This window comes from Haliotis rufescens, unplaced genomic scaffold, assembly GCF_023055435.1.
Source record: "Haliotis rufescens isolate VD_foot unplaced genomic scaffold, xgHalRufe1.0.p SCAF_20, whole genome shotgun sequence".
Classification (NCBI taxonomy): Eukaryota; Metazoa; Mollusca; class Gastropoda; order Lepetellida; family Haliotidae; genus Haliotis; species Haliotis rufescens.
Genome location: NW_025963891.1, coordinates 8794979 through 8803849, shown reverse-complemented (window position 1 = coordinate 8803849; position 8871 = coordinate 8794979). Strand labels below are relative to the sequence as shown.

The window sequence follows — 8871 nt, the reverse complement described above, 5'->3', positions numbered from 1 at the left end:
GCCATTTTCGCAGTATGTTCGCACGTTGGTAGCGATGTAGGTGACGCTTCTTTGTAATAGAAGCGTATATTCTACCTCAGAAAACAAAGAATACAACGTAAAGAGAAGCGTACAAACCTATGCCCAGATGAACACACCTTTCCACATACATTTGTACTTGGTCATCCGAGGTTTGTTTCATGATAACAATAAAACACATAAGACTATGTACTTCTAAATATTTACTTGTCGTCGTAATGGGTATGTACCATGGGTTCTGTTGACGGTAAGTTTACATCCGAGTCAAAACCCTCGAAAATAAATATATAATATGATCTCCAGCAGCAATGTCCTTCCAACATGAGCATACATTGTCGTCCCTTGCATGCGTGGTCATTTACAGCATACAAAGATTTTGCCTTTTTATTGAAACAAACATACTGTCACTTGTTTTCATATATAACTCACAGCTATGAGACTGGCAAGTTAGACTTGCGTATGACATTTTCAGCCATAAAGAATTGTACTTCTTGTTTTTCAGTTTTTGTAGAGAAGTGCATTTTATACAAAATAATGTTATCATCTCGTACAGAGTTCAAACCATGTCCTTTAGCTATTGGTGACAGGCAAAAGACTCGTATCCATCCGTGTCATGCAGATTCTATTTCAGCTCATTGACACTAAACGAAACAACACCTGCGGAAACTGGTCTATTATATGTAACACATACTGTAATTATCAGATTCTTGTAACAATAATCCGTCAATTTTATATTCACAAAAATACATGGGTACTACAATTCATGACTTTCAGGACAAGATCAAGACACAAATACGTGCTAAATCGATACACTGATAATCTAAATTGGTTAATTTCACATAAAATATATTTCGTATTAGTTCGCGTTAACGTTTCAATATATATGTGTATAGCTTATGTTCATTTCAAAATGGTATAAAATATATAATATATACGTATAACCATGGAAATAGAGGAAACATCCAACAGGTGATGCAGGAGTGTTTTCGGGCTAGACTCTGGAATCGGTAACTTTCCGAGGGTATGACGTCATTGAGGCGGGGTCACGTGATAACGAGGGTAGCCAATCAGAAGACAAGGTGAACACAGTTATCAGCCATCTTGAATTCTAAACAGTAATGAGTACATGCCCACTTTCAGCTAGCACAGATCGCAGTTGTATGAGAGTGTCATTGTCACTGTTTGGCCTTGTTGCGGGATCCATGGCGTCTCACCTAGTCAGCACACATAAACTTGTAAAACTCTGAAACAAAGGAAACTCATATCATAACTCATTCAATTCTTCAGATAAATCATAAACCAATGCAAAATATAACCTAATGACAACTTCTTCACTTTCGAGTATGACTGTAACATATGCGATGCAATGCATAGCGGTAAACGACACAATCACATGCATTTCAATGTCAAAGAGTAAAATGACTGAAAGTTTCACTTAAGCTATTTGCAAAACGCCAATATTTCAGCCATTTTACCATGTTTTTTTCATTTATTATATTATAATAACGAATTCCAAACATGTATATGCTTTATTTCATCGCCCAATGAAAGTCAATATATATATTTTAATACATTTTAAATTTTGCTTCTAGTCCTAGCACAATTTGTCTGTTATGATGTTTTTAGCCCTTTTGAACTTCCTAATAACTTTAAGTCAATCCGACTAAAAATTACTTGTAAAATGATTGAATTTGTTTTGCGTTTTGTAAATTGCCTACATGAAAATTTCAATCATTTTACACGTTGACCGTATATATATATTCCAATCTAGGTGACAAAACTCAAACGTATACTTACTTAAAAAAACAGTACATTCATTAATCATGAGAACAATAGACGTACATTGTCATGGCCCCTTGAAATTACATAGTTACAGCTACACAAGTACTAGTGCAATTGCAATGTACTGTAACCCTTTACTGTAACATGACACAGCTGTTTGCTGTTGACGTAAAATGATGCTATTCTCTGGCTGGGGGATGATAAAATTCTTTCAATAAAAATGTTAGCGTTTGGTTGAGTCTTCACTGCCCAAGCATGCTAGCACAATGCGTAGTTTACAATAACCGTTGTTTTATGGGACAAGCTGCAATGACAGGCTTTTATTATTTTTGTGTTGATCGATAATTTTAATATCTTGCTTGGTTTGAACCACAGACAAGACCAATTGAAACAATGTATGTGATGGTCAATGAATATTCAAGGGTAAGCTGTGGCAACCGTGTTAGGCTTCTCACATCTGTTCTGCTGAAGAGTGAGTGAGTGAGTGAGTTGGGTTTAACGCCGCTTTTAACATTATTCCAGTTATATCACGGCGTGTCAGCTTAATGTGGGAGGAAAGCCCGAAGTGATGCAGGTCTCAGACGTTTACCACTTCGGTGAAACCCACGAGCACGGGTATGGTGCTGACAAACCTAGAAACATAATCGGGGCGAACCGGGATTCGAACCCACAATCATAGGTTTCTGGCGTGCCCAAGGGACGCAACTCTGCGCAGCGAATCGCGGCGCCTTTAACGACTGGGCCACCCGTGCCCCCCTGTTCTGCTGAAGGTAAATATAAAACGTCAATGCCAGAGAACAACCAGTCTCGATTTTCTTCCGAAAGATAATACAATCGTAAAAAGCAAAATAGTGTTTTAAAGTATATGAATGGGTCACTGAAAATGACACCAGGTGTTCGAGAAAAGGGTGAGGTAAGTGTCACGTCATAGTCACAATTACGTCACCTTGAGATTTACCTTAACGTCATGACGTCAATCTGGGACAAGACTATGTACAGTAAACTACTGTTATAACGAATTCAAAGGGACCACTAAATTTAGTTCGTTAAGACCGTAGTTCGTTATAAGCACATATACAGCATATATACAACATTTGGACCGGACCAAAAACAGTTCGCTATATCATCCAGTTCGTTATAAGCGTGTTCGTTATAAACGTTACTGTATTGTGTTTAGTGTTGTTGTTGTTGTTGTTGTTGTTGTTGTTGTTGTTGTTGTTGTTGTTACGCTGCCCAGCGAAATATGCTTCTAATGACATAAAGAAACGACGTATTTTCAAGACGGTTTACAATATTAGTAATTCTCTTTGATTGACAACAAGCCTATGTATGTTTATGTTAGCAATTACAGTTAAAATGTCATAAACTGTCTGCAAATACTTAAGTGATTATCGTAGACGTCAAATGGTTGAAATGAACCGTGGCGGGTTTGTTTTTTTCCGTCTCTGTAAAACAGTTTTCGCGATATGTTCAAATTTTTTTGCCTCGTTAAGTTTGTGAGATATTCCACACAGGTGCATGACGATCAATTCTATGTTATCTTGGAGAGCATTCATTTACCTGTCGAGCTGAATCCACCAGCTCTGCCAGCCATCCCTACGTACACTGCGAGACACGGTATCACTACAACAGCGAGAACGCTGCCCATCCATGCTGATTAGCAGGTGGAAGCGTTCATGTGAGAATAATAGGAGAATGACAGGAGATTACGGTAACTAATTCCAGGCTAACCAATGAGATCTGACTTTATCAAACGTTTGTTGCGACGTAGAGTCTGGATCGACGTTTTCCACGCCGCAATGTTCATTACACCTGCATGTGTTTAAGTGATTCTAACAAACTACCTTGAACCTTATTAACTTATAGAGTACACTTCTTTGTCTAACTCAGGGGATGCCATTCACGAAATGTGAATCTTTCAAATACGCTTAAAAGCCTGGATTAAACAGTGGTAGTACACTATTAGACACGGCATTATTCTAGGGGTGTTTACGTCATTTGTCTGTCACAAGAGAATTTCAAATAAAATCAAAGCGAAGTACAAAACTGACATCGGGTGTTTGTATTTGACGTATGTCCTGTCCTGCCAATAGCACCTATACACCTGACCGCCTCCGTGGTCTAATGGTACAGCGTCCACCCTGAGAGCAGCAGGTCCGGGGTTCGATCCCCAGCCGCGTCATACCAAAAGACGTTAAAATATGGTACTTGTTGTTACCCTGTCTGACGCTCGGGATTAAGGGGCTTAAACAAGGACTGGTCGGCTCGGAGTCAGTATACTGTGTCTGAGTGGGGTATTCATGTTAAATTGCGGCATGGTATCCCAGTGTGTTAGCACTATAAATCGGCATCAGTCCGGACTAGTACAAGCAGCCACACACACACATACACGTGAATGCACGTCGCTATATAAGTGCAATAATCTTGGACGCGACGTTAAACCCCATTTCACCTCACCTCACCACGATACACCTTGTAAGCCCCAATACTGCTTTATGCAAGCGGGCCCACATGTATATCAAAGTGACTCTTACCACAACATTACCCGTGAAGATCCGGGTTAGAATAGGTCTTCAGCAACTCATGCTTGCCGTAAAAGGCGACTAACGGGATCGGATGGTCAGGCTCGCTAACTTGGTTGATGCACGTCATCGTATCCCAGTTGCGTGGTTCGATGATCATGATGTCACTTACTGGATTGTCTGGTCCAGACTCGATTATTTACAGACCGTCGTTATATAGCTGGAACATTGCATGGAGCGGCGTTAAACAGCAAACAAATGTAATTGGAGGTGATTTCTTTTCTGAAAGTTTTGCAATATTTCAATCCAACCATCGGTGCTTGTACATTGGTCAGTACGTGCTAACATGTTGTTCAGCACACTAAACTTGACTTGCCAAACTGCAGATACCATTTGAAAAGAAACACCCCAAGATCCATAATGAAATGATATAATGTAGAAATTTATAGCTCTCAAAGAAGTATTTTTGGAAATGTAATACTATTGCTATTATAAACATACTATGATAACCCTGAACCAGATAGCCTCAACCATTGATAATGTAAGATGATATAATAACCTCTTCACTATATAACCCCAAACCTTGACAACGTAAGAATGATGTGCTACCCTTTGCACTAGATGAACCCCAATATCACAGGAAATTTGAGGGTGATGAAGTCTCAAGCCTCTCTATCAAAATGGTTACTCGATCTGTCATCGTTCATTTCCACAGTTTAAAATGAGTTGCATGAGAACAGCTGTTCTTACTCTCCAGGCCCCTCTGCCACAGGTGTATATTCTAATTTTAATCTTTTCACGTTAACACAACATAGGGCTCCACCTACACTACAAATAGGCTGTATACGTGTCAAAACGTGACATAGTTTACACCTGGGTAAACCATGGTATATGAAAGTTCATAATAATGAAAAATCCCGTAAATGTAAAATTTATTTCCGAAATTGTTTCAATGATATATATGTATCAATAATCACAGGCAAAATACTTGTAAAATGCGGACCAAAACATCTTGTCGACATAAGGCATCGAAAATATGATTAAATCTTAATAAGAACATCATCGCTATTAAATCATATTATGTTTAAATAACGTCAGGTACCATGCACTCACACTCCAAATTTACGACCTGTCGCGCATTTCTAACGGTTGTGTGTTGGCAACGTTCTTTTAACTGTGACGTCGCTGCCCTATAACCTTGTTGCGTGACGTCATAGCACAATATGGTGTCAACAACAGTATGTTCATGTTTCTATCAATTTGCTCACAAATAGGATCTGTCTGGCATAATATCTAAGAAAAAAGAGTTTATGTAGAAATGCAGGACAATCATCCATAACTGAGGACGATTAAGTCCCTGCTCGATCATCATGAAGATACATGCTCTGTTCCCCATTGTAACCAACCGACCGACATTTTAGTCGGCGTTAAACTAGTAATGTGTAAAAAAAATGCATAAAGGAATTCAGTCAGCTCATGTTCAAACCTTACTTAAGCATGGTATATGCATGCGTCATTAAACAGGCAGCCAAACTTGACAAATGATGGGTTGATGATATTCCTTGCTTCTTAGCAGTAGGGCAGTTCCTCAATCGTACTTCCTGCTTGGGTTCAGAAGTGACACGTGTGGCTGTTCTAGCCAAGGAATCACAGACAGCTAGCTCTGTTCGGTCATATGTAGGATATCATATCCACCTAACCATGTATTCCTATCATTGTCGTGTGTCATTCCAAGACACTATTACATTAAAGAAGAGAATTCGTTAACCAAATTATACAAACGTTACCAAACGTTTACCAACCCACCCGATCCACAGTGATGATTTACAACACTGGTTTTGCGAAAACTCTTCACATGAGGCCAGCAAACCACACGCTTCGGGGAAGGAAACACCGTATAAACAAATCCAAATTAACCGTATAGTGGGTACCGTATTCCACAATGATGAAGAATCGTCCCAGGTGTTCTTTCCTTATCGCGGTTTGCGAGGGGCGTGGAGTGAAAAAGTAGCCCCTCTCCGCCACACTGGGTTATTTTAAATACCTTGTTCCTCATTTGATGACTGATCGTAATTGTGTCCTGACGAAACGCATTTTAGAAATTCTTCATCTTTCCAGAGACGAAATCACCTGTTCTGCGGATCTTAAATGTACACAGATATCGGACGTTACTGCTTCTTACCTTTGTTGTCACTCTATAACAGTGCAACATGGTGTAGAAGACCTATGTTATAAGTGACGACATATGGCACAGCACGCATGTACAGTTGTTTTGTTGCGTAATATTATTAAGCATAATGATGCAAAAAATTACTAAACATGTACCTATATTAATGTAAACTTAAGGCTCAACAGAAAGCACACGGGTGCAAACATATACTGAACATTGCCAATACCAGTGCAAACATATGATGAATTATATAAGTATAATACTACAATATATGCTGCACGTATGGTATAATATTGAAGACATATTTTGAATGTGAACTGCTAATACATACATACGCTACATTTAATATGATATTGCAAACAAAGTTGAATGGATGGTATTATTAACATGGGGAACATGGACAAAGTTTTACAAATAGCTAATCACGAAACATGCATCATATTAAGGATTAGAAATTGTGAAATAAGGCAATATTACAACTAAGAACATGTTCCAGTATCTTAAACCTGACAAGGGTCAAATCGATAACGCACATCGGACATATCCAGGACCAGTATCTCTCATTGTGATGGTCAGATAGAGTCAAACAAGTTTAAGGCGTTAATACCTTTACCTGTATCTGCAGCTGATTATCATCCACCCTTATCAAATCACACGTACCATGTATAAATTCATGGCATACCAGCAACTGGTAAGCTATAACCCTTTATACTAAAATGTACTCAGAAATACCTTTATTGTCAATGCCTCGGTCAAACTAAATAATATAATTTTGTCGAGATAGCGCCACTTAAGTTCGCAATAACAACTTTATCGTCAGTTGAGTCACAAATCATTTTGTGTCTGTCTAAAAAACTAACCTTTTATTCACTCAGGTAAGAAACCTTACTTCGTGTACTTTGTTAAAACGGAACTATATGTTATTACCCTTGCAATACCTGCAAGTCTATTTGGTAAGGGAAACAGTCATACTTATGTACCTTCTGAAATATGTATTGTGGCTGAACTAGAATGCATCTTGCGTGAATACCACTCCGGTAATGTATTAATTAGAGTGTGACCGGTATATTATATTCAATCATATGTAAACTGTTGTATTACTTTGTGTACCTTGGAATATGTATCTTGTGTAATCTTTCTAACAGTATATCATGTTCATCTGATGTTCTTCGTATATATATACTTCTATAACTGATTGTATATATGTTCTAATAATTGATAGTAAGCATTCTATTGTTGACTGATTATACAAACATTCAGTGGCTGTACAAACTGACTGTTTATTCACTCAGGTCTTGTGTTGTGTGAGTTTGCCGTGTACATTGGTACCTCTGCTGAGCGAGCTGATTCCCTAACTCTGATGTTTTAATAGTATAACAGAACAGCATACACTAGACGTATATTGTGTAGTTCATTGTGCAAAAATATCTTAAACGTAACTTACAATAGTATATACTGGTATTGTACATGAACCATATCAGTACAGATATGAGTTGACGTGTTAACATGATGGTTCAAATTAAAAAATATACTGACATAAAGTATTATAGTGCATCATATACCGAACATACACATAGTGTCATCATATAGTATGGGAATAAACACATATACTTAGCATATAGTATGGGAGTTCAGAGTACTTCTTAAGTTGAAAAAGCGAAATTAATGCATACATTTTAAGAAATGTCAAAAACATGTTTATATAGAAAGTTAAGGTCTAAATGTCACAAACCAAATTTCTTTTACTTTGTATTGTAGTTTTCTTAACCTCGTCACCTCGTCACTTTGTCACTGGAGGCATCATTTCAATGTTAACAGTTCGTGATGCAAACGAAACTTTCAGTGTGAAACGTTCAACGATATGACACTGACAATACATTCCCTGTGATGCGAGCGTTTCAGAGTTTTCGTGTTCTTGCATCTACAACCACAGAGGCTGAATATATAGTATAGTAATGCACACATATCCTGAACCTATAGTATAGGAGTGAACCCATATGCTGAACATATATTGTAGTAGTGAACACATATGCTGCACATATATTATGGGAGTGAACACATATGCTGAATATATAGTTCAGTAATGCATACACATGTGCTTAACCAATGGTATGGTAGTGAACACATATGCTGAATATATAGTTCAGTAATGCATACACATGTGCTTAACCAATGGTATGGTAGTGAACACATATGCTGAATATATAGTGTAGTAATGCACACATATGCTGAACCAATGGTATGGTAGTGAACACATATGCTGAATATATAGTGTAGTAATGCACACACATGTGCTTAACCAATGGTATGGTAGTGAACACATATGCTGAATATATAGTTCAGTAATGCATACACATGTGCTTAACCAATGGTATGGTA

General features: G+C 37.9%; 1 long non-coding RNA gene across 1 annotated transcript in view; it reads right to left on the bottom strand.

Moving 5' to 3' along the window:
- Positions 1–208: 208 nt before the first annotated feature.
- LOC124130940 overlaps positions 209–8871 on the bottom strand; it is a 45420-nt gene continuing 36757 nt past the window's right edge. The window contains exon 3 of the long non-coding RNA XR_006860584.1: positions 209–1261. This is a non-coding gene — a long non-coding RNA (uncharacterized LOC124130940). The remainder of the gene's footprint in view (positions 1262–8871) is intronic.